This window comes from Pleurodeles waltl, chromosome 8 (assembly GCF_031143425.1).
Source record: "Pleurodeles waltl isolate 20211129_DDA chromosome 8, aPleWal1.hap1.20221129, whole genome shotgun sequence".
Taxonomy (NCBI): Eukaryota; Metazoa; Chordata; class Amphibia; order Caudata; family Salamandridae; genus Pleurodeles; species Pleurodeles waltl.
In genome coordinates this window covers 18,139,025-18,166,108 of record NC_090447.1, presented here as the reverse complement: position 1 = coordinate 18,166,108, position 27,084 = coordinate 18,139,025, and the positions used below count along the sequence as shown (strand labels likewise).

Sequence of the window (27,084 nt, the reverse complement as noted above, 5' to 3'; positions counted from 1 at the left end):
GTGTATGTGTCTCAGGTGTGTGTATTTTGAATTGTCCAATGTGGGGATGTTTTGTAGAAGTGTGTGTATTTTGAGCGCAGTGATATGTACAGCCAATGGAATACCGCGGTTGAAACACCGCCGTGTGGGTTCGTGTGTCGTGATAGTGTGGGCGTATTTCTGTTGGTGTGACGGTGGAGGTTTTGTTATTGCCAGTTTATCACTAACTTTTGGTGTGGCGGATTTGTGTGGGTGTCTGAATTTTGGCGGATTCCGAGATGTGGGTCATATTAGCTTTGGCGGAATTCCGCGGCGGTGTGTTGGCGGTCTTCTGCACGGCGGTAAGCGCGTTTTACTGCCAATGTTGTAATAACCGCCTTTGTCTTTTCTGAGCCACGCTGCATAGGAGATGTGTCGGTTTTCCCCGCGCAGTCTAAGAGATGTATCGATGTTCCCTAAATAGTGATGGTGATGCGTCTGTGCCAAGATGCAATGGAGTTTAGGTGCTGATTCCAAATGTGTCGAGGTGATATGGTGAGTCTGATGAGGCTGCTATGTGGAGTGTCGTCATCGTCACAAAGGCTGCCATCGACGCAGATGGGGGGAACTTGCAATGAAGAAAGCACTAGAGTGTTGGTTCAGAAGGCGATGTGCCAGTTCTGTTCCACAAAACAGCGGTGATGCATCAGTTCTGCCCCGCAATGGAAGAGATGCATCAATTCTGTCCACAAATCAGAGGATGTGTTGGTTTCACTGGAGAAAACACTTTAGGCCCACTTCCCAGGGTCCAGGACTGGAGTGGCACCACTTTGCAGGACAGACTCACCACTGGCAGAGTCCAGGTGTAGAAGCAGGTTAGTTGGAAGTCTTATGTCCCCAAGACTTCAGATCAGGACGCCAGCCCAGCTAACCCTTGGAGTCACTCTGGGTTTAAGTGATGAAGGTCCGGTCCTTCTCACCCAGGAAGGGGAAAAGCAGGCAGTGCTTCAGCAGCACAGCAGTCCTTCTTCCTGGCAGAATGGTCACAGCTCCAGAAGTGTACTGAGTTGGTGGTGTCAGAGGCCCAGTGCTTACAACCAGTTGGGCCTTTGAAGTGAGAGAGACTTCAAAGATAGATCTTTGAAGTGCACAGAGGTCCTGACCTTCCAACCCAGGCTCCAGACTCTGAAGATATGTAGCCCTTTGTGTGGGGACAGGACTCAGCCTATTAAGATGTAAGGGAGGCTGGGTCCAGCTCTTCCTTCGCTTCAAGACACACCTAAGCTCCCATTGTGTGTGGATATCTAGGGGGAATACACAAGGCCCAGCTGTCACCCATCTCAGACAAATGATCAGAGACAGAAAGTAGACACCAAACTGCTAAGGTAGGAATATGACAAATTACTAAAAGTGACATTTTCTGAATTGCAATTTAAAATCAACTTCACCATAGGTTGTGATTTTCAATTGTGATTCCAGAGACAACAAACTCAAAATGTTTATCTTTTCCAGACTGTGAACTACACTTATAAAACGTAATAAGGTAATCCAAATGTTATCCAGTGGGAGAGATAGGCCTTGCTGTAGTGAAAACGACTTTGGAGGATTTTCACTATCAGGGCATGTTTAACTTAAAAGTACATGTCCTGCCTTTTGAATATATTGCAGTCTGCCCTCTGGGTTGTCCAGGGCCCACCTTAGGGATGACTTGCATGTATAAAAATGTAAGGGTTAGACCTGGCAAAAAGATTATTTTGCCAGGTTGACATGGTCGTGTGAAACTGTACAAACAGGCTCTCCAAAGGCAGGTTTGAAACATGGTTAAAGGGCTACTTAAGTGGGTGGCACAATCACTGCTGCAGGCCCACAAGTAGCATTAAATTTACTCTGTGGCCTGGGCACATGTGGTGCACCATACTAGGGATGTAGAAGTACATTAAGTATTCTAGATGGGGACAATGTTAAATGTTACCATGTTTAGTGGACAGAGCACAAGCACTTTATGACTTGTTTGTAATGGTAAGGTCCTAAAACCATCAAAAACGAGGTCAGAAAAGTGAAGGAGGTAGGCAAACAGGTGGAGGGAAGATGACTCAAAGGCTGTCAGGTCAAACATGCCTTCCTCCAGCTGAAAGTGGGGTGAGCCACCCAAGCCCTTGGTAGTTCTCTTCACTAAGGCAGAAGAACCTGGAGAGATCATCAGCACTGGCGTCATCTGACCCTGGCCGATGTTCCACCATAAAGTCCATTCCATTTAGGGAGACGGACAACCTCAACATTTTGGGATTCTCACCCCTCACCTGCATGAGCCATCAGAGGGTTCTATGGTCAGTCCGAACCAGGAAGTGAGTCCCACACAGGTATGTCCTCAACTTCATAAGTGCCCAGACCACAGCAAAAGCTTCCCTCTCAATCACATTCCACCTCCGTGTCAGTGGAAGTAACCTCCTACTGATGAAAGCTACTGGCTCATTTAGGCCCTCCTTATTCAGCTGTGCTAAGACCGCTCCTATGCCATGTTGGCAAGGAATCATCCGTTTACACAACAAATTGCTATGAGAACTCAGGTGCATTGAGTACAAGTGTTGTAGACAAGGCTTTCTTGAGGTTATCAAAGGTTGTCTGACATGCCTATGTCCAGTCACCATTTTGGGCTTTTTCATGGATGTCAACTAAGTTAAGGGGACAAATTGGTTCCATAGCCCTCAACAAATTTGGGGGCTATTCCGAGGGGCGATTCATTTACCCTGGTGGGACTGTCTGTCCCAGGGTTATTGTGCCTACTTCCCCTCCTGAGACTGCGGCCCTGGTGGGTATACCTGTCCCAGGGTGCCCTGCTGCTTCCTCTACCTGCTACATTGATTCCAACTGTGCGAGAGAGGAGGTGACTCTTTGTGCTTATAGTGCAGACTCTTCCTCCGCAGCGGGTGATGCATGCGGGCCGCACCCAAGGGCGTGCCCGTCCATGTCCGTCGAAGCCCGGAGGAGGCTGGCCTGGGCAACCCCCTCTTTCATTTTTCATTCTAAACTCACTGCTGGTTGTCGGGGACTTTGTTATTACAAACAAGGTATTTAGGAGCTTATATGTGTTTGGGCAAGTAGTTGATCGACCGCCTAGTAAATCAACTGTGTGACATTGTTTGTGAGACCCTATTAGGTGGTGCTAATTATCTTTCTTGGGGAAGATAACAGGGAAATACCAGTAAATAAGGAGTAGGTTTCCCCATGAGAAACAACACTAATAACAGGGGTTGAGTAGCTTGGGACCAAAGTTAATTAAAACAACAGATTATGGGGAAAAGTAAAATGGCTGAACTTCCCCTGGGTAAGGGGAAAATCCCCAAGAAAATAAGAAATGCAGGGTAAAATTGTACCATTTCCAAGACAGATGACCTAATAGGAGAGGTTGAATCCTTGCTGTGTGCCAAGTCCAAATCACAGGAAGCACCCGATAAAAAGATCACGTCCTTCTATACAAAAAAGATAGGGCCACCAATGGCAAAAGTCACCGATGGGAAGGGGGATGCTATTCGGCAATCAATCCACCAAAGTCCCGATATTATAAGGAAAGAGATAAAGACAAATCTGCACAGGCCCCACACCAGACCACAAGTCAAAGCCAAAGTATTGAAGAGAAGGGTGCCGTACCAGGGTGCTACATAATCTGCTCCAACAGGTATACTGTTCTGGAGGAGGACAAGTCAAATAACGCACCTGACAAAAATTGTATAGATTCTTACTCCCAATATGGTCCTGTAATATAATTAACTAAGGAGGGAACAGTATCATTACATCAAGACCAGGACAACTGCCTGAAATGTAAAACATGGGACAAATTAAACCTACATAAGATAATAGGTAATTTAACCCAAGAGGTTAAGGAGTTAAGGTGTCTGGTAGAAACCCTGCTGGTTTATGCCAAGGATAGAGAGGGAACGGGAATCAATAGACAGGCACATATAAAAGGAAACTCACCCAGACCCACACATTTATTAGGCAGATCGTCAATTCCCCCCCATTGCACAGTTCAATCAAAATTCTGAGCAGTGCAATACTACTTATATATCACATGGGCATAGAGAAAGGGACAATGATTGCAAAAGAAAGGCCAAATGATTGTATTGATCTCCAGGTAGGAGCATCCCTTAAGGAAGTTCGTAAAACCTCTTGGGAGGGCCGTTTTAAATCTTGGCCACTAGAGATAGAAGCAAGGTGTCCAGCTAAAGCACATGCTATACCCTATGACAGGAGGGCAACTAGCTCTGTAAACACGCGATATTCTGAGAGAAGTTCCAGGCACTCCAAGGAACATATAGGCCCTCATTTTGGCAATGGCAGTAAAAACCACTGCGGTGACGGCCGCCAAAATACCACCTCCACAGCTACCATCCGTCCGCCAGATTACAACCACAGCTGGACGTCCGACACAAGAAGGGTGAAAATCTGGCCATGGACATACTGGCAGATGGTGGTAAGGTGGCACTGCTACCACCAGTACTGCCACGGCAGTAGACCGCCGCCAGCCGTATCATGACATTTGATATGGCCTGGCGGTGTTCTGCTGGCGGGCTCTGCTGGTGGTAGCAGTGCCCCATCCCGTTCCCTGACGGAAGACCTGCTCGATGAAGGTAAGTTGGGCTACCGACGGGGGAGGGAGGTTGGTGGGGGTTGTGTGTGTGGGGTTGTGTGCATGAATGTGTGAGTGTGTGTGTGTGAATGCGTCTGTGTGTGTAGTGTTGTTTGCGTGGGTGTATTCATGTGTGTGAATGCGTGTAAGTATGGAAATGGAAATGCGTGTCTGCATGTCAGTGTGAATGTGTGTACGGATGTGTGCGAGCATGACTGGATATATGCCTGTATAAATGCGTGTATGCCAGTGTGAGTAAGTAGGTGTATGCGTGGTGCGTGTTTGCGGGTGTGTGCGTGTATGGGGGGTGGGGGATTCGAAGGGGGGAGCGTGGATGGAGGGGGTTGTGGGGGCATCTGGGGAGTGTTTGGGGGGTGGGTGAGCCTCCTACCAGTGACAGGGAAGGTAATCCCTGTCATTGGTAGGCCCTACCGCCATGGTTTTCATGGCGTTGCTAACGCCACGAAAACCATGGCAGTAGGCTGGCTCAAAAAGCCATGACGGTAGGAATAGTAAGTTGGCTGCAGCCAACCCGCCAATGTCATAATGTGGCGGTATGTACCGCATGCCTGTTGGCGGTAGTACCACCACATTATCACCTACCACCGGGGTCATAATGAACCCCATAGTCTATTTAACATATGTGCTGAAATTGCATCGATCAGGTGGGGAAGATGGGGACTCCCTTAAAAATAAACTTACCCACTGGATCAGGCAATGTTTTTCATTTATTCGCTCAGACATCGTGAAAGTAGAAAGGTTGTCAGGAGGTAATGGGAGATACAACGCTATCACACTGGCAGTGAGGGATAATAGACTAATAGATGGTCTCATTGTTATGGAGCTGAGATCTGGTGCTTCCCCTAAACCCACTATGAGATTTAGATGGCACAACCCTTTTTCTCCTGACCCCTTAGTTTTGAGAAACAGCCAAAGAGGGATGGGTCTGTCAGCATTGACCAGAAGAGATACTGACCTTGAGACAATAGACTGACTGACTCAATTGGGCCAGAATGCAGGTGCAATAATAGATGGAACCCTAGGCGAGAACAGCCAATAGAATTTGAGGCCAGGGAGGAAAGAGGGGCTAACACTTGGTAGCACTGATAGCAATGATCTTGCAATATCCCAGGGACCCGCAACAAGCTCAGCATTTCCATCAATTAGACATCCCATACAATCTGACCTTAATGACATTAAAAAACTGACATCTTATGACCTAGGACCCCAAATCTCCTGGGATTAATGTCACATTACCTTAACTCTAAAGACATCATAACGAGTGACAATATTGACATTGCAAAAAAGACACATATCTGTTTTAGACACCAGGTATTATAGAGTGCTGACATGATCTTTTAAAGGGGTGGGGCATACTTGCCCTAAATTGTAGTGAATGAGGGAAGTAAATGAGATAGCCCTCATCTAGCGGGATTCAAATGGGGGTTCTCCCACAAAGAACATTTTGAAAAAATGGGATCAATTAGTGCATTTTGAAGCACAATTTTCACATAAATTTGATAACGATCAATACTCTCTGAATGGGCACTCAAGAAATATTCAAGTCTTTTTATGATATGCCAGAACAATTCAACCTGACATATCACCAATATTGTTTTTTCTAAATGTGCTATGTTTGCCCTCACTCATCAAAAATTGCCCCCATTGAGCTAGGCTCAGCATTTTCTAATTTGTGACCCTTATGTCAAGAATTACATTCTCATGCCGAAATTTGCTATTACTGCCTTGCATATACCATGAGTGATCCTTTTGTAAAAAATTACCTCATGTTTGTCAAGGCCAACATTTTGTCATGGTTCCCTCATATGCTTTTGCTCGTCCTCCCATATGAAAATGAATACCTCAAATGTGTAAAGGTGCCCCCATGCCAAGAGTTTCCTCAGGAATGCCAGCACCATTCAGTCACACTCACCTGCATTCATTCATTCTCACTCGCTTGCACTCACAAACAATCTCTCTCCTTCTTGCTTGTTAGAAACGGGGTTTCCAGTTGGCTAGGGTATGCACCTAGGCCAGGCAGAACCCACCCACTCTAGTCAGGACGAGGGAGTTACACACCCAAGATAACCCCTGCTCACCCCCTTGGCAGCTTGGCACGAGCAGGCAGGCTTATCCCAGAGGCAATGTGTATAGTCTTTGCACAACACACACAACACACATGATGCACTACCCACACCACAAAGGAAACACAACACCAAGTTATACAAAAATATACTGTGTTGCACAAAACATCATTAGACCAAACACAACATGTTAGTAATACCCTGCTACACAAGCAGTTGTCAGAACATTACTTGGGTACTATTACTCTGTGAAAGCCAACAGTAGTCATAATAAAACACATAGGTTACCGGTTGTCCTGCAACATAAGGAGTAGTCAGGTTGTCATTGTTACAAGAATACACAGCTCAATAAGCATACTATTATCAATGCCTCGGTATCACTATGAGTGCGTGCAAGGTGGAACAGTCCCTGATAGGCCCTTGTCAAAAATGCACGTCATGCAAAACATATACATGTAAATGCCCATAAAAGGAACTTTAGAAAATGCATGGCAAGTCATGAGAGCACATCGTCGGATAGGCATAGGTCAGAATGAGCATCTTATCAACAGTGCAAAGGAATAACCCTAAAGGCACTGGCGCTTGCGGCATACCCAGGCCAGTAAGTCCAGATTCATGCGTGGAACACCGGAGCTCCTGTGCTCCTCGTACTGAAGGCACTGGTGGCCCTCGGTGAGACGGGCCTCCGTTGAGGCCTCCACCTGTCCTGCTATACACGGCCCGACGATCAAGGCCCCAGTAATCCCCAAAAATCAGCTGGGGGGGAGAAAACGCCACAAAGTCCCAGGCTCCTAGAATGGATGTCTGTTGGTTCCCCGGGGGCGTTCCACGAGGTTCTCCTGCGCCTTGGGGCACTGTTTGGAAGCACGTTTGTCCATGCCGACTCGCCTGCCTCGAATTTGCTCCGCAGTTCGGGCGGGAGGGGTAGGTGTCCGCGCAACGGCACGGGGCACTTTCCTGTGCCTGCGGGGGACAAAGGTGGCACTGCCAAGTGCTCTTCATGTGCTGGGATGACTTAAGCAGAGCTCTCTCCCAGTGCTTCTGGAGGATAAGGCAAAAATGGTCTTCTGCACTCCTTCGATGCAAGGAATGGTGCAGGGGAACAGGGGCCTCAGCACCCAGCCCCTGGAGACACAAAGGAGGAGCACAGACCTGCAATGCCCAACAACAGGCCAGCACAAGAGTTGCAGACAGTGGCAGATCCTCCTAATGACCCAGCAGGTCACAGGTCAGGACAGCAGGCACAGTCAAGGCGGTTCCTGGTGAGTCCTTCCAGCAGCATTCGGTGTCCTCTACAGAAGTCCATTAATGTCCAATAATTGTGGGTGAAAGCTCCTGTTCTGTACTCAGTTTTGCAAAGCAATTTCATTGAGGGGGAGAAGACTTTCCAACCAGTTACAACTGGTTCCAGGAGTGTCCCCTCTCTCCTCCAGCACAGGCTCCAGACATCAGTTGGGGTAAACATGCCCTTTGTGTGAGGCCAGGGCACAGCATTTACAAATGCAGGTGTGCCCCGCCTCCCCTTCTCCCAGCCCAGGAAGACCATTCAATATGTAGATGCACCTCTGTGACACCTCCTCCCTGTGTACAGGCTGTCAGAAATTATTCACAAAGCCCAGCTGTCACTCTGCCCAGACGTGGATTGGAGTCAAGCTGCAAAACACGAGAGTCATAAGCACAGAGTAATGCTCACATTCTAGACGTGGCATTTCTATAATGGTAATAAAAAATCCACCTACACCAGTAAGCAGCATTTCTCACTACCATTACAACCATACCAAACATGCCTACGCTACCCCTCATAAGCCACACAATACCCCCTAGACATAAGGAAGGGCATTTCCAATGCAATCCTATGAGAAGGCAGCACTCACAGCAGTGAGAAACCAAATAGGCTATTTGTCACTACTAGGACAGGCCACATAACCAGGCACATGTCCTTCCTCCTACATACATAGCACCCTACCCATAGGGCTAGCTAGGGTCTACCTTAGGGGTGACTTACATGTAGTAAAAGGGGAGGTATGGGCCTGGCAGGTAGATACAGATGCCAGGTCCCTGTGGCAGTAAACTGCACACGCAGGCCATGCACTAGCAGGCCTTAGACAGGTTTGAAAGGCTACTTCTGTGTGTGGCGCAAGCAGTGCTGCAGGCCCACTATTAGCATTTAATTTACAGGCCCTGCATATAGAGATACCACTGTACAAGGCACTTTCAGGTAAATTAAATGTGCCATTCAGGTATAAGCCAATCATACCAAGTTTACAAGGGACAGCACATGCACTTTAGAACTGATCAGCAGTGATAAAGTGACCAGAGTCGTAACGTCAGCAAAAAGGGTCAGACAAATTAGGAGGAGGAAGGCAAAAAGTCTGGGGCATGACCCTGTAAAAAGGGCCAGGTCCAACATCACTCATTCACATTCAGTCTTACTCCAACTCACTCACACTCACAAGCACTTATTCATTCTCAATCTTACACTCACACACTATCACCCACTCATTCTTTCTCATTCACTCCTCCTCATTCTTATTGAGTCACTCATACTTACTCATTCACATTCACTTGCCCTCATCTTATTCTCTGTCCCATAATCTCATTCACTTTCATTCATTATTTTGTTGTGTAGCCATTTTAGTGATAGCTCCATGCATGTTACTTTGACACACTAGGCCGCTGTGCACTTAAAACTAGATATATTTTATTCGGCTTCGCATTGTTATTGTTACAATAACCATTTTTACGGTCTTGTTTTATTTTCATCTATCTAACTGTTTTTGCCTACCCCAGCACTCTGTTCTCAAGCAAGAAATTCCTGAACACTCTGTGCTTCATTCAAGGCTACAGTTCGGTCCATTGCCAGTGAACGTGGTAGAAGTTTAGTCTCCAACATTCGTAGAAAGTACACCTCTTTACGTAGGGACATTTTATCAGACCATCAGCTGTGTTATCATAAAAACACTTCCTTGTCCCATTACACGTTAGAGGGAGATTCCAGCCGAGGAACCACAACTGTATGCTGATTGCTGAATGCTTCGCTACAGATGCTGACGCAGACCACAGGCTTTGCTCAGGTATGAGGGTTGATGTCTTCCTGGGGGAACCTGAAAGGCAGAATTAGAGCTTAACATGCCGTGCTCAAATTATAACTTAAATAGGAAATAGTCCATCGATCGTAGTGACAATATGATAGCGTTGTTTTTATGCTTCACTCTTCTCGTCACCATTTTAATACTGTCATGTTGTGTTGCCATGGTTATTGCAGCTCACTCTTTGCTATCGAAGATGCAGTAGTTTTATTAAACTCATTATTAAAACATATACTGCCTCTGTTTGTCGTTTATAAATGAGAGTGTATTGTATATGAGAGAACCGGATGCGACCTGAGTGACCACGACTTCCTTGAGAAGCCTAGTCTGTCATGCGCTCGGCTGCCCAATCATCACTATCCTCTCGTAGAGATGAGGCACTGCTAGTTGGCCGGAGCAAAACCCGGACTTAGAGCGATGGGTGTCACCCACAGTGGGTTGGACTCAGTCTCCCACTCAGTGGACGATTCTGCTGCTCAAAATCCAGTAGTCTCATTAGAATAATGAGAGCCTACGTGGCATGGCGCGCCAACGTTTGGTCATGCTCTAATTTACGGGTCCTCCTTAGTATCTCTTTCTCATGATATATAATGACACCTCATTACCGTATGTGGAGACGTCCGTGGTACTGAGGACTTCCACCACAGCTGCGTAGGCTATCCTACTGCACCTGGAGGTTGTTCAAGCTTGAACTATAAAAGGAAAACCCTATTTGGTGTGCCTCCTCTGAACTCATAGTGTCACCACAATGGTGAACCCACAGCAGGTACAATTAGCGGTTAATATGAGACAACCTCTTACTGCACATTTATTAGCGAATGGCCTAACAGCCCACGGGGGTCCAGTCACATTTGTGGTGGATGCCCATGCAGCTTATAGAACAGAACTTTTCTATTCGTGGGTCACATTTCCAGCAGTTGATGGGAACACAAACACATTTCACCAATACACACCTGCAAATGCGCCTGGACAATAAAGGGCATACGCATTTTTAAAAATTCCTCTATCTTTTCAAGAACATAATAATTGGCTTGATGGCAGCCTACCCCACACAATATTACCAGTAAGGTGAGGTCCGCTAAGTAATGACGGTCCTACCTGGCCCATATTGGCCACCTATACACCACATCCTGCTGTTGCAAATTTTGCGGTACCTGAGGTTCGTCGTTTATATAACGAACTAATAGATATATATAGGCGATTAGTACAAATTAAGATGCAAACACTAAACAACAAACCCAGCACGTGCTGCTCCAGCACATCCACATGCAGGAACACCAGGTATAAATCCTGCGACTGTACATTCGATTATGGGTAAAGTACCCGCCAAACCGTTTTGGTTAGCACAAACAATTAATGCGCTGGAGGCAGTATTTCCCCATATGGGACCTCAGGATAAACATAGAATATTAACAATGTGCTTGTGAGAAAGTAGCCTCTTTCTAGCCTTGTTACCTGCACTTTTGGCCTGTTTGTGAGTATATGTCAGGGTGTTTTCACTGTATCACTGGGGTCCTGCTAGCCAGGGCCCAGTGCTCATAGAGAAGACCCTATGTTGTCAGTATGTTTGTTATGTGTCACTGGGACACTGCTAGCCAGGACCCCAGTGCTCATATGTTTGTGGCCTATATGTGTTCCCTGTGTGATGCCCAACTGTCTCACTGAGGCTCTGCTAACCGGAACCTCTGTGGTTATGCTCTCTCTTTACTTCCAAATTTGTCACTAACAGGCTAGTGACTAAATTTACCAATTCACATTGGCATACTGGTACACTCATATAATTCCCTAGTATATGGTACTGAGGTACCCAGGGTATTGGGGTTCCAAGAGATCCCTATGGGCTGCAGCATTTCTTTTGCCACCCATAGGGAGCTCTGACAATTCTTACGCAGGCCTGCCAGTGCAGCCTGCGTGAAATAACGTCCACGTTATTTCACAGCCATTTACCACTGCACTTAAGTAGCTTATAAGTCACCTATATGTCTAACCTTCACCTGGTGAAGGTTGGGTGCAAAGTTACTTAGTGTGTGGGCATCCTGGCACTAGCCAAGGTGCCCCCACATCGTTCAGGGCAAATTCCCCAGACTTTGTGAGTGTGGGGACACATTACATGCGTGCACTATACATAGGTCACTACCTATGTATAGCGTCACAATGGTAACTCTGAACATGGCCGTGTAACATGTCTAAGATCATGGAATTGTCACACCAATGTCATTCTGGCATTAGGGGGAAAATTCCATGATCCCCCAGGTCTCTAGCATAGTACCCGGGTACTGCCAAACTGCCTTTCCGGGGTCTCCACTGCAGCTGCTGCTGCTGCCAACCCCTCAGACAGGTTTCTGCCCTTCTAGGGTCTAGGCAGCCCTGGCCCAGGAAGGCAGAACAAAGGACTTCCTCTGAGAGAGGGTGTAACCCCTATCCCTTTGGAAATAGGTGTGAGGGCTGGGGAGGAGTAGCCTCCCCCAGCCTCTGGAAATGCTTTGATGGGCACAGATGGTGCCCATCTCGGCATAAGCCAGTCTACACCGGTTCAGGGATCCCCAGCCCTTTTCTGGCATGAAACTGGACAAAGGAAAGGGGAGTGACCCCCGACCTGCACCTCCCAGGGGAGGTGCACAGAGCTCCTCCAGTGTGCCATCTTGGATTTAGAGGTGCTGGGGACACACTGGACTGCTCTGAGTGGCCAGTGCCAGCAGGTGACGTCAGAGACTCCTTCTGATAGGCTCTTACCTCTCTTGGTAGCCAATCCTCCTTCCTTGGTAGCCAAACCTCCTTTTCTGGCTATTTAGGGTCTCTGCTTTGGGGAATTATTCAGATAACGAATGCAAGAGCTCACCAGAGTTCCTCTGCATCTCCCTCTTCACCTTCTGCCAAAGGATCGACTGATGACTGCTCAGGATGCCTGCAAAACCGCAACAAAGTAGCAAGACGACTACTAGCAACCTTGTATCGCCTCATCCTGTCGGCTTTCTTGACTATTTCCAGGTGGTGCATGCTCTGGGGGTAGCCTGCGTCCTCCCTGCACCAGGAGCTCTGAAGAAATCTCCTGTGGGTCGACGGAATCTTCCCCCTGCTAACGCAGTCACCAAAAGACTGCATCACTGGTCCTCTGGGTCCCCTCTCAGCCCAACGAGTGTGGTCCCTGGAACTCAGCAACTCTGTCCAAGTGACTCCAACAGTCCAGTGACTCTTCAGTCCAAGTTTGGTGGAGGTGAGTCCTTGCCTCCCCACGCTAGGCTGCATTGCTGGGTACTGCGTGATTTGCAGCTGCTCCAGCTCCTGTGCACTCTTCCAGGATTTCCTTCGTGCACAGCCAAGCCTGGGTCCCCGACACTCTATCCTGTAGTGCACAACCTCCGGCGTCGTGGGACTCCCTTTTGTGACTTTGCATGGACTCTGGTTCACTTTATTTCCAAGTGCCTGTTCAGGTACTTCTGCGGGTGCTGCCTGCTTCTGTGAGGGCTCCCTGAGTTGCTGGGTGCCCCCTCTGTCTCCTCCTCCAAGTGGCAACATCCTGGTCCCTCCTGGGCCACAGCAGCACCTAAAAACCTCTACTGCAACCCTTGCAGCTAGCAAGGCTTGTTGGCGGTCTTTCTGTATGGGAACACCTCTGCAAGCTTTATTGCGATGTGGGACATCCGTCTTCCAAAGGAGAAGTCCCTAGCTCTCTTCTTTCTTGCAGAACTCCAAGCTTCTTCCATCCGGTGGCAGCTTACCTCCACCCGCAGCTGGCATTTCCTGGGCTCCTGCCCACTCTCGACACTGTTGCGACTATTGGACTTGGTCCCCTTTTCTTACAGGTACTCAGGTGCGGAAATCCACTGTTGTTGCATTGCTGGTGTTTGTTCTTCCTACAGAATCCCCCAACACGACTTCTGTGCTCTCTGGGGATAGTAGGTGCACTTTACACCTACCTTTCAGGGTCTTGGGGTGGGCAATTTTTCTAACCCTCACTGTTTTCTTACAGTCCCAGTGACCTTCTACAAGCTCACATAGGTTTGGGGTCCATTCGTGGTTCGCATTCCACTTTTGGAGTATATGGTTAGTGTTTCCTCTATACCTATGTGCTCCTATTGTGATCTACTGTAACTTTACATTGCTTGCATTACTTCCTTTTGCTATTACTGCATATTTTTGGTATTGTGTACATATATCTTTTGTATTTTGGGCATCCTCATACTGAGGGTACTCACTGAGATACTTTTGGCATATTGTCATAACAATAAAGTACCTTTATTTTTAGTATATCTGTGTATTGTGTTTTCTTATGATATTGTGCATATGACACCAGTGGTATAGTAGGAGCTTTACATGTCTCTTAGTTCAGCCTAAGCTGCTTTGCCATAGCTACCTTCTATCAGTCTAAGCTGCTGGAAACACCTCTTCTACCCTAATAAGGGATAACTGGACCTGGCACAAGGTGTACGTACCTCTGGTGCCCACTACAACCCAGGCCAGTCTCCTACAGTGCTGGCCCTTTGGGATGGTCCCTACAGTAGATAACTGTAATACCTGTGTGCCACGCTCTATACTACCGCACATAGAACACCAACACTTACCAATTTACTGGAGGTGTTTAAACAAATTCAAGATGAATACGGGTCTGCGCGGGCCCTAGATTTGGGGATGCAATTGATGAGCAATTTTGCCACAGTATCCTCAATCATTTTAAGTAATCTTAAAGGGGAAGCGGTGGTGCTTGCAGTGCGCGTGCGGCTCCGTGAAGTTCCACAGCAGGATCAGGAACGAGAGCTGCCTAAAATAATAGCAGAGACCTATTCAAGTATTGGTCGAGATAGTTTAGGGGCCAGACCACAAAAAATACAATTTCAGGGTAAATCGAGTAAAGATTCCCCTAATCAAGCACCTGAGGGTAATAAGAAATGCTTGGATAAAAAGCAACAAACTCCTAAAAAAGAGAGGAGAGAATCTCCTCGTATGGAGACCCTGCAGAATAGGTATAATCTCAGAAATAGAGATAACATAAAAACGCCTGATAGATATCAATATACCGATACATGCCAATCTCGTTCCTTTCAGGACTCATCGGAAAAACGAAATGAGAGAGGTGGGCAATCAGAGCGAAGGACAGAGTATGTGAAACTGAGACAGGAATCACAACGCTCTTCTGAAGTTTCTGTTAAAAAGGAAGAGAAGCCCGCCCAACAAACAACACAATTCAAAAAGAAAAAAGTGGCAGCCGTCGCAGTTCGACATGCCACTCAGGAAGAGGGTCCTCTTGAAGAACAAGAATTGGGCTCTAGCATTGCTAGACAGCGCGGCAGAGGTCACAATAGTTCGCCTGAATCTTCTAGAGCCTCTGAAAGTGAAAGCAACTGATGACTTTATACAAGTAGAAACTGCGGACATGCATGTCTCCATGCCTGATAGGGTGTATAAAGTAACGCTACAGTTAGAAGGAGACATTGAACGCATAATAGACGCAATCTTTTGGGATCGCGTAGTAAACATATATGATGTTTTGCTGGCCGAACAAGATTGGCCATCAGAATTTGTCCATACCTGCCCATATGGAGAAGATGTCATTAAGCCTTTCTTCTCGTCCCTTGTTCCAGAGGAACTCGCCGAATCCTATTCCATTGAATGGGCTTTAGCACAAGCACCCGCATTATACAGAAATCACGTAGGATAGGATAAAGAACTGCAACCGCAGTATCCTATAAAACATGAAGCAAAAGCACCGGTGAGAAAAATACTCACGCAATTAGAGTACCAGAGCGTAATTGAACCCTGTGTCTCGCCAATGAATAATCCATTATTCCCAGTAGCTAAGCCAGACTATTCATACAGAATAGTCTTAGACTACAGACATTTAAACAGTCATACATGCACTTATGCTATCCAAAACTAGCATAGCACAGCACTAATGGACAACATAGTGCGTAAAAAATACAAAACAACACTGGACATTTCGAATGTTTTTTTCTGCCAGAATATAGCGTCTGAGAGTAGAGACTTAACAAGTTTCAGTGCACTAGGCTCACAGAAAAAATTCTGTTGTTTACCTCAAGGGTATAAGAACAGCCCAGGACTGTTCGCACCTCGTGTTACTGCAATTTTGCACAATATTGACCCTAAAGCATTATCCTATGTAGATGATATCTATCGTACGGATGATGAATTACTACAACATTTAAGACGGGTAGCCTGCATTGTTGTCAGATTTGCTGAATTTGGTTACAAATTCAACTTTAAAAAAACCAAAAATAGCCTTCCTCAGTGTCCTGTTCCTAGGATATGAGTTGTCAAGTGAAGGAAAGAGCCTAGCGCCACAATTCTTAGAGAAATGCGCACAGTTACATCCACCAAATACGATTAAAAAACTCCAATCACTATTGGGTTTCCTAAATTTTGGCAGAACTTACATTCCAGATTATGCTACATGCATAAAACATTTATGTGATCTAATACATCCCGATTTTTCAATTAAATTCTCGACAATTGAACATACACGCATTCTTGGAGAGTTGCAGACAGATATGCTTGCAGCACAACATTTACACACGAGGGGCAACAAAACACACTTGGTCATCAGAGTAATAGCTGGGGCCATCGGTTTCACCTACGTGACATTTAATGAAGGTGAGACAGTCCCGATTGCATACAAATCACACTTATACTCAGCGGCAGAACAACGCTTTGCTCCCACTGAGAAAATTCTCACTGCTGTGCAGATGGCTGTCATTGAAGAAAGACCTCTTGCCTAAGGAAAATGCATTATTGTCATTTCTCCGATCCCAGCCCTAGAGGCTGTTACAAAAGCTAGCGTTCCAAACGCAAAAGCATTACATCCATTTTTGACCCAAAGTACAAACTCAAGAATTTTTACAGTACGAAATAGAATACCCAGTTCCAGCAAACACATTGCCTATTGAGCAATATCATAGAGTCATTTACACCGATGGCTTAGCACAACCTGAAATTGGAACTAAACACCAATATTCTGCTATTTGCACAGTCGTAAGTGGCTACATGGAAGGCAATAAATTCTGTCCTCCACATACCTTTACGCAAACCCTAGGGGATTGCACAGCACAATTGGCAGAACTAAAAGCTCTGCTAATGGCACTGGAACACGCGGATCCTGCACAGCTTACGCTGATAGTTCGTGATTCGTACTATTGTGTCCAGTCCTTTAATGAATACCTGCATTACTGGTGCCAGAATGGGTTCAAAGATTCCAAAGGCAACACCATCAAACATAGACTTCTGTGGGGGAAAGTAGCAGATCTGAAAGAGACACTACCAAATGTCCATGTTGTACATACACTTGGACACCAGCGCGTTGGGATACACGTTGCTGGAAATACATTGACTGATGAAGCCGCAAAGTCAGCAGTGGATGTGGCAGCTGTAGCTGCAGTGACTTGTTTGAGTTCAAAACCAGACGCAGACATTTGGGCTACAGTGACAGCTACGGCTGATGGTACACCATATCCTAAAGGATTTCCTAACAATTATCACTATCGAATGGGAGGTATGCTGAACGCTGAGGTTAAAATACTGGGCGTAGGCGTATGAGACATTCCAAATAAAGTCATAAGATCACAATTGTTTAAAGCAGCACATGAGGGGGTGGCATCTGTCCATGCTGGCATGGTGGCTATGATTTCGATCTTGCGGGCCATTACTGGTGGCCAGGTCTCTCCAAAGAGATCAAGCAGTATGTCCTTTGTTGTGACATCTGTCAACAGATAAAAGTTTCCACTGCCAAACGCCCGCCACAGACACCCCTCTTAATTTCTAACAAACCATTACAATGTGTGCAGTTGGACCACTGTGGTCCGCTAACACCTGTTAGTGCAAATAAGTATATTCTAGTCGCTGTCGATTCATGGTCCAGATTTCTATGGGTGAGGCCACAACGCTCGGCTGACGCTCGGACTGTTATTAAAGATTTGCACGTCTTTATCGGTACATATGCAGTTGTGGCTTTCCATTCGGATCAGGGCCCTGCTTTTGCCTCAAGGGTATTAAGGGACGCCATGGCTTAGTTGGGGGACCAACTCCAGTACTCGTCTCCATTTCATCCCGAGGGAAACAGTGTTGTGGAGCGATTAAACCATGATTTAAAGCAATCCTTAACAGCCAGAGTCTTAGGTAAGGGTCATAGTTGGTTTAACCACCTATATGGAGTCCAGAGAGCACTAAATAATCTGCCTAGAAGGTCCCTGAGGTCGTACTTCATATGAGTCCCTGTTTGGAACTCTAATGTATGTTCGAGATCTGGATGGTCCTGGGGCGGAGGCAGCAGAAACACCTTTTGACATAAATGAACGTGTCACTGTCTTACAGGACTTGCAACAGTTCAGTGACAATAATTCTTCTAACAGTGCCGCCTCCACACAAATCAAGGATGTGCCTGTAACATCTACCGCTGGATTCCCAAAGTTGAAGATCTTGTACGTGAGAAAGTCGCTGTGAAAAAGGAATTCGGCCCTTCTTATCGAGCACCAGTCCCAGTATTAGGGATACACGGTACCAGAACTATAATTCTACAACCGTTGGCAGGTGCCAAAGAAAATCGCTTTGTCTCCATCAACCATGTCAAACTATACCATGTGGCTGATCCTGCACAGCCGACCAAGAGGAATATCCAGTAGTTCCCGAATCCCCCTCACTACTGGTGAAGAAGTTCCTCTACAAGTTGTTGATATCAACACCGACACATCTCCGAGCTTGGGGAGGGTGGAAGATGATCTTGCATTGGTTCCACTAACGTCAACTAACTTAGAAACATTTGACCAAGTTAACTCAACTCCAACACAGACGGATGGTGCTATCTATAGTGTGCCACCACAGGAAACACCAACTCCACCACTGACAACGACTCTGCCATTTGCATGAACTGCCTCTGGATATCTTGCCAACTTTAGCGATGAAGATTCATTTGCCTCTTCGGCACCTGACTTGTCAAGTACACATAAGCTAAAAAACTGGCTTAAAGAAACGTATTTTATTATTCCATGGAACTATCTATGGCTTTCTTTGACAGTCTTAGCCTTTCTACTTTGGATTGGTTTTGTTATCGCCTTTTTCTTATTAATACATGGTCACTTTCTTCCTGAAAGATCAACAGTAGAACTGGTGGAGAAGGTTTTAAAGCCACATTTTTCATCACATAAAGTCCGAAGAGACTTATCCTTTGTGAACATTTCCGCAGTGGTAATTCCTGATGGGATTGTTTGGGACAAAGTAATGTTTGATATATATGGTCCCACGGAAGTTATTCAAAATACCGTATGTGTTCAAATTATCAATGAATGATATAGTAATACCAGGCATTGTTTCTGATGATTGGGATGTGAAAACAGTTGATTCTATGATGACTGAATTGCAATATTATACTGTCTTTAAAAACGAAGATGTTTACCAATTTAAAGAAAATTATGGTGATATGTTTTGCTATAATTATTATGGGCACCATTTCCTACATAGAGCGAGCAGCCCAAGAACTGTTTTTAATTACAAGCAATGGAAACATTCCAGAACATATTCTGAAAAGTTTGCATATTTTTCTTGGCACAATGTGAACAATGCTGAGTCATATTATTTTAAATTACCACCTACTAAGGATATACATATGTTAATGATCAACACAAAATTTATAAATTTTGAATCCTTTGTTTCCCGGTTATCTATAGAAGGCTATGAATATTGGCTTCGAACGATTGATCTGAAATGTGTGGAGAACAAGAAATTGGCAAATTAAGGGAAAGGAAGCATTGTTCAGAGCATGCCTTATTCCTGTACAAATGATCTTTTTAAACGAAACAGTACAACAGACAAGTTGTTTAGGCTTAGCTAAAATTAGAGTATTAAACATGTCCAGTATACCTGCCCCAGCAAAGTTTTATAAATGGCAAAAATATACAAATGCAACTGAAAATCAGCTCGATGAATGGGTCCAGAATGGTACATTTAACGCATCACTGACACGTCCTGGCGGGTGGTTATTGTGGCCAATAGATACCAATGGGTGTCAACAATGTTTTTTTAACTCCTCAGGGGGCTTTAGGACGAGTAGGGCAGATCCTCGCTATATATCATCAGAGCATGCGGGTATAATGACAACATATAGGGCTAGATGTAGGAAGAAATGGGTTTGCGACTCGCAAATTGCGATTCGGAGCGACTCGCAATTTGTGAGTCGCAAATTCATATGCAGGATGGTGTCCCTGACACCATCTGCGATTCGCAAGGGGGTCGCAAAGACCCACCTCATTAATATTAACGAGGTGGGTCACAATTTGCGACCCCCTTGCGATTCGCTGCTCTCACAGGGATGGTGGCCTGCTGGAGACAGCAGACCACCATGTCTGTGACTGCTTTCTAATAAAGCAGTATTTTTTTTGTATTGCAGCCCGAAAACAAGTTGCAATACACTCGAGAAAATGAAACTTTTTTGTTTAATTTTTTCAGAGCCATTCACAAAGGTGAAGGGGTCCCATGGGGACCCCTTCCCTTTTGCGACTGTGTTAGCACCCATTTCACATTGGTTCTAACTACAAATTCTGCATTGCGATGCGAATCGCAAATAGGAAGGGGAACACCCCTTCCTATTTGCGAGTCGCATTCCCATTTTGCGAGTCGGTAACTAGGTTATCAACTCGCAAAATGGGAATGAGCATCGCAATGAGCGTTTTGCATGGCACAAACAGCGAAATTTGCTTTTTGCACCACGCAAAACGCTTTGTACATCTGGCCCAAGGTGTAGGAAAATTGTGCCAGAAATGGTTAAAATCATCCTCACTAGATGCGGTTAGAGAACATCTCAGTCTCCTGTCTAATACCACAGATTTACAAGATTTCTTGTTAGGCCCCAGAACGCCATGTAGGAAGCGTTTCTTGTATGCAGTATATTATGTAATTTGGAAACTTTCCAAACAAGATGCTGCTGCCCGGTTAAGGCAAATAGATCGGGAAAATCTAAAAAAAAAAGCATTAGCTGTTGTGGATAATGGGATTAACACCTTGTCCAACTTGATATGTACCATAAATAATATCTTCTCTTCTGCTATAGACATTATACAATCAGATATGTCTTCTTTACACCATGGACATAGTCAGATCAGGTCCAATATGCAGTTGGGTTGGACGCTTCAAACATTGAAGGCGGGTCACGTTCCATGGCAACATGTCAGTGCAAGGGAGATATTTTCTTCCTTTAATTTAACGCGACAACAACAACTAATGGCTAAAAAGGAAGTGACTTATGTCATGATTAACAACGAGCAATTAGAAAAGTTGCCTTTTACTGTGGCCGAAATACCATCTGGTGAGCGGTTAATACATTTGGTTATTAATCTGCCTATTTCAACACTTCAATTCACCTCCTGCTTAAAACACATACCGGTAGGCAGATATGAAAAGCTGGGAGATAGTTACATTCATGAGGTGTGGGAGGTTCCCTTCTTGTACAAATGCTTTAGTGGCATGAAAGAAGTCGTTCTTAGCGGCAGTGAATGCAAGACTTCAGTAAGCCATTCAATGGTTTGTAAACAGCTGTCCTTGCATGGGGCGTGTAACGCATCTGCTGCGAACTTGGCTTGTTATCTGAAGGGAGTTCTAGTCCCCTTGATTAGACCTACGTTCCAGGTGCTTTCAAACAACAGTTACGTCCTCCTCCATGGTGAAGACTGTTGTGGCATGCGGGCCGGAATAGTTTACATTGTTTCAGTCTCTAAGGTTACATGCTGTGGGAACGTACTCTTTCCACCCACTAAAATTAAGGAGGTAGCTGATATTTGGCCTCACATTGCCACTTCAAACGTGAATTTTGACAAGTTAAGCAGACTCAAGGCTTTACTGTTTCAAAAGCATGTGGCCCTTACATCTGCGTGCGAGACCTACGCACTTCACGTGACAAGGTCATCGGCAGAAATTCAGTTCCTGTTAAATACAGACTTTCCGAGACACTTTGGTGAACTCGTGGGACGAATATTTAATGCATCCAGTACGACTGGTATCGCACATTTTTTCAAAGCTGTTGGTTCTGGTTTCATTCACACCTTTTCCTCCATATTCGTTTTGATACCTTCAGCTATCCACTAAATTTTCGGTAGTATTTTGGGGGGATTTCCGATAACTTTGGCTTTATTAGCTAGCATCTTGGTGTTGCTGTTGTTTATGCACAATGGCTGTCCCGCCACAACGAGGAGAAATGATGGCGCTCCCATCAGCGCAGCTGTGTCGTGAGCGTATGAAGCAGTATTTTGGAGCAACACTCCTGGAGCAATTGGAGTGTGGCTGGTCTTTGTCATTCAGACCGGTTTGCATTGTGTGCAGCCCGTGTTTCGGTGCCTTTGGTGCTCTTTCGAACATGCACTGGAGCTTTGCCTTTCACAACAGCGCCTGCTCTCGCTGAGGGTTCATTACACATGCGCATTGAGGTTGCGTTTGCTGCGTGAAGCTACTTATGAGTTACCCTTCCTGGGGGAAGTGGTTCACAACTCATCAATGGGCACACCACGGCAAGCCACCTTGGTTGACACTGGGGCTACGGAACACACACTGCACCTTGATCCTTTTGGGGAGGACTTTCCGGTCTTAACATCTGCCGAAGAGGAAGATCTCCTATTCTCCATGACTCGTACCTAGCTTGGAACTTTTTCTAAATTGACATGTTTTTCTAATTAGGTTATATGCCACATGCTCATGTTTTAAATGGTCATGTTGGATGCTTGTATGTCCCTTTAACTTGTCCAAGTTGACTTTGTTTGTATATATATCTTAGGTTGAGCTTTTTAGCAATAAAATTTCAGCTTTGGCTTTGAACCACTTTCAACCGACAAGGGGAGGGTGTTGTGTAGCTATTTTAATTATAACTCCATGCATGTTACTTTGACACACTAGGCCGCTGTGCACTTTAACCTAGATATATTTTATTCGGCTGCGCATTGTTATTGTTACAATAACCATTTTTACGGTCTTGTTTTATTTTCATCTTTCTAACTGTTTTTGCCTAGCCCAGCACTCTGTTCTCAAACAAGACATTCCTGATCACTCTGTGCTTCATTCAAGGCTACAGCTCGGTACATTGCTGGTGAACGTGGTAGAAGTTTAGTCTCCAACATTCGTAGAAAATACACATCTTTACTAAGGGGCATTTTCTCAGAACATCAGCTGTGTTATTATAAAAACACTTACTTGTCCCATTACACATTAGAGGGAGATTCCAGCCAGGGAACCACAACTGTATGCTGATTGCTGAATGCCTTTGCTCAGGTATGAGGGTTGATGTCTTCCCGGGTGAACCTGAAAGGCAGAATTTAAGCCTAACATGCTGTGCTCAAATTATAACTTATATAGGAAATAGTCCATCGATTGTAGTGACAATATGATAGCGTTGTTTTTATGCTTCACTCTTTTCGTCACCATTTTAATACTGTCATGTTGTGTCATCCTGGTTATTGTAGCTCACGCTTTGCTATCAAAGATGCAGTTGTTTTATTAAACTCATTATTAAAACATATACTGCCTCTGTTTGTCATTTATAAATGAGACTGAATTGTAAATGAGAGAACCGGATGCGACCTGAGTGACCACGACTTCCCTGAGAAGCCTAGTATGTCATGCGCTCGGCTGCCCAATCATCACTATCCTCTGGTAGAGATGAGGCACTGCTACTTGGCTGGAGCAAAACCCGGATTTAGAGTGACAGGTGTCACCCGCAGTGGGTTGGACTCAGTCTCCCACACGTGAACGATTCTGCTGCTCAAAATCCAGTAGTCTCATTAGAATAATGAGAGCCTAAACAAACACTTTCACTCACTCTCACTTGTATTTACTCACACTCTTGTTCACACTTACTCAGGTTCTCTTTTACTTATATTCACTCCTATTCATTCTAGTTGTTTGTTCTCATTCTCACTAAGTTTCACTTACTCATTTGCCCTTCCCTCTCACTCACACTTGTTCTCACTCACTCTCCAACACTTCTTCATGTTCATTCTTATTCATTCTCAATCATCTACTCTCATTCACTTGAAGCCATTCTTACTATTGATCATTCATTGTCACTCACTCTACCCCACTCATAGTCACTTACTGATATCCAGTCTCACTTATTCTCACTTGCTACCTGTCAGTGACTCTCAGTTACTTTCACTACTGCATGCTCACACAGATTCACAAGCTCAGAAATATGACATTGTCACGCTCACACAACCACACTCTGACTCAAAAGCACCCATGCAATTTTCTTCACTTACCTCAGCTGCCAGGACAGGTCTTGTTCCAGATCCTGGTGCAACACCTTTATAACATTTATAGTGAATAATATATTATTATTCACTAATAGTGTAAATAAATTGGCTTTAGAGCAACTTAGTCACCATGTTCCTGGCTCTGATTTTGCCACCTCTAAGACCAGATGTCACAAAGGGGAAAGCCAGAAGTCGTAGCTGTGACCTATGGTGACCTCTGGTGACCAGCAAATGATATCAATGCACTGCCATTTCCCCACCTCTATCAGTTTCGCTTCTACATTTGAACCTACTGTCACACCTCACACATACCAACATCATTTTAATCATTCACGAGTCAAGTGTCCCAAGACGACACCACCTATACAGAGTGCCAGTATATTTTTATTTTATACTATTGTACAAAGGGTTTTAGCATTTGTGAACCCTCCAAATCAGTAAATCAGAGTTTGAGAATGCAAAAACCTTTTTTCTTATCCAATACCTTTTCCAAACCGCTAACATATGTTTTGAGATAGATTCTGATTTAGTATTTAGAAGGGATGTGTTTTGGGTGTCCCTTTCACATTCTGAGTTGGTACCCTATGTATGTATGTAGGTATGTACTGATTCAGTATCAATCACCACAATTTAAGTTTGACCTTGTTTTCACTCACCGGACAAGCAATGGGCAAATTGGGACTTCTTTGGAGATTGAGAAAACTCCCCTATCTCCATAGTTGGATGTGATATAGATGCCGGACATTTTCATCACTTGGTTTCCAGGATACTCAAAGCAGACCTTTTCTGTGCCGTGGCTGTAGGACCAATACCATGCTTGACCTGCAATGAGAAGGCCACCTCCCTTCTTCACAAATGCAACAAGCTCTTTATTCTGACTGGCATTATAAGCATCCATGTAATACACACCAAAGGAATCCTGAAACACACCAGTGGACTGCACCTTGATGTCATGATCAGAGAAGGTCTTCACCAGGGAGTCAAGGTTAGACTGGATGCCAACCAAAGCATCTGCTGATGGTTTCAGCCAAAGGACAGCATTGAGGAGGAATTGTGAGAACTTTGGGCTACAGAGATAGGACTCATGAGAGATGGCCACGATCCGACCCTTCCTGTAATGAGAAACTGCAATGAGAACTTGGCCAGAGTCACTCACAACCACAGGGAAGGCTTTATCCCCGATCAGGAGCAGCTCACAAGGAATAAAACTTCCTGTAAAGTCCAAAGGCCCATATTTATACTTTTTGACGCTAAACTGCGCTAACGCAGTTTAGCGTGAAAAAAATTAGCGCCGTCTAACGCCATTCTGAAGCGCCATGCGGGCGCCGTATTTATTGAATGGCGTTAGCCGGCGCTAGCAGACCGGCGCTGCCTGGTGTGCGCGAAAAAAAATCACTTACACCAGGCAGCGCCGGCGTAGGGGGAAAATGGCGTATGGGCGTCTTAAAATGGGGCAAGTCAGGTTGAGGCAAAAAAATCGTCTTAACCCGATTTGCGCCATTTTTTTACGACGCCCATCCCCCATTAACATGACTCCTGTGTTAGTAAAGATAGGAGTCATGCCCCCTTGCCCAATGGCCATGCCCAGGGGACTTCTGTCATTGGTCATTGGGCATAGTGGCATGTAGGGGGGCACAAATCAGGCCCCCCTATGCCACAAAAAAAATAAAAAATAAAAACTTACCTTAATGACCCTGGGGTGGGTCCCACCATCCTTGGGTGTCCTCCTGGGGTGGGCAAGGGTGGCAGGGGGGGTCCCTGGGGGCAGGGGAGGGCAGCTGTGGGCTCATTTTGAGCCCACATGTCCCTTAACGCCTGCCCTGACCAGGCGTTAAAAAGAGGCGCAAATGCGGGGTTTTTTGCCCCGCCCACTCCCGGGCGTGATTTTTGCCCGGGAGTATAAATACGACGCATATGCGTCGAAGTCATTTTTTTAGACGGGAACGCCTCCCTTGCATCTCATTAACGCAAGGAAGGGGTTCACGCCAAAAAATGACGCTAACTCCGTGCACTTTGGCGCTAGACGCGTCTAACGCCAAAGTATAAATATGGCGTTAGTTTTGCGTCGAATTTGTGTTGAAAAAAACGACACTAATTCGGCGCAAACGGAGTATAAATATGCCCCAAAGTGTCAACAACTTGAGTCAAGGCTCCAAAATATTCTCTGAGGGCCATTTCAAAGTAGTTCTTGTTTCCTGAAAATATTTAAACAAAAACATAAATAACAGTAAACATCTTTAAATAAGACAAATATACTGTTTTTTGGCTGGATACACTATGTATTAACAGAATGTGTTTTCAAATATATTACTCTTTCCATTGTGAAAGAAAATATGTACCTTCTGATGGAACATTAACAACCACTATTTCTGGGGTAGATTTGTGGGGAAATGTTCTGGTAACATCAACTTCAGCGCTGAGAGATGTATAGGAATGTTTGTATTTTCTGTAACCTGTCTCTTGCATTGCATATTTCCCACTTTACTCTAAACCACAACAATGTCAGCACCATCAATGTTTGCAGTTGGTCAATCTTCCGCTAATGGTCTACTATCTGCAGCTGTCAGGGTAGGGGAAGGGATTCTACTTTAGCAAGCTCCCGGGGGTGATAAATGTCCTGGTACAGCAAAGTTCCCAGGCTCTTGCCATTGATGAGTATCAGCTCAGTCTGCTGAGAGTCTGCAATGGTCTGCCCACCTAAGAGGAGGGTCTGGGTCTATCATTGAATGTGCCCTAAGGTTAGAAGGCCACAGCCTCCCACACAACGCAGACCTCATCACAGAGACATGCAACACAGAATTGGCTATTAGGGACTGCCAGAGGTGGCAGGTGTGCTCGTTGGCACCCTTGGCACTGCTCCTGCAGCATCTGCACACTTCTCACAAGAGGGGGGCTATGTAAAATATAAATTATTAAACAAAACATAAAATACATTTTAAAAGTACCTTCTTTTTTCCTGTGCTGAAAACAAACAATGTTATATAAAGTCATGCCTGTTGCAAAATACTGAAATAAATGTGTGCACATATTATTAAGCATAAACAAAGTGGACCTTCCACATCTTGGGCACAAATTAATGAATGATTGAATCAACC

At 45.2% G+C, this 27,084-nt stretch overlaps 1 pseudogene; it reads right to left on the bottom strand.

Moving 5' to 3' along the window:
* The window catches only part of LOC138249304 (TRPM8 channel-associated factor 2-like), a 133,702-nt pseudogene that overhangs the window by 102,701 nt on the left and 3,917 nt on the right, over window positions 1-27,084 (bottom strand).